The sequence below is a fragment of the Phalaenopsis equestris genome, unplaced genomic scaffold (genome assembly GCF_001263595.1).
Source record: "Phalaenopsis equestris unplaced genomic scaffold, ASM126359v1 Scaffold000387, whole genome shotgun sequence".
NCBI lineage: Eukaryota > Viridiplantae > Streptophyta > Magnoliopsida > Asparagales > Orchidaceae > Phalaenopsis > Phalaenopsis equestris.
This window is the reverse complement of record NW_018164829.1, coordinates 405,275-405,624: the sequence shown is the minus strand read 5'-3', so window position 1 is coordinate 405,624 and position 350 is coordinate 405,275.

Here is a 350-nt window from a genome sequence, read left to right as displayed (position 1 = left end):
TGACCAAATCTTGTGTTTGAACTAGGTTCGGCATGCCAATTGTCCCAATTAAATATGGAATTTTTGTAAGAGACCATGAGGAACAACTTTCATGAAGGGTGAAAGTCATTTTTGTGGTCAATTGGTTAATCAATTTGGTGGATTTTTGATTTTTGACCCATTTTAAGCATGTTGGCTAAGTTTGGGTCAAACTTGGGCTAGCCTTGGGCTAAGCTCAAATTGATTGTTGTGGTTGGTGAAGAACATCATAATGAATAATTTTCATGAAGGAAGAAAATTGTTTTGAAGTTGATTTGGTGATCAATTTGAATGGGTTTTAATGGGTTTGGATTTAGACTTAAGTTAAGCAT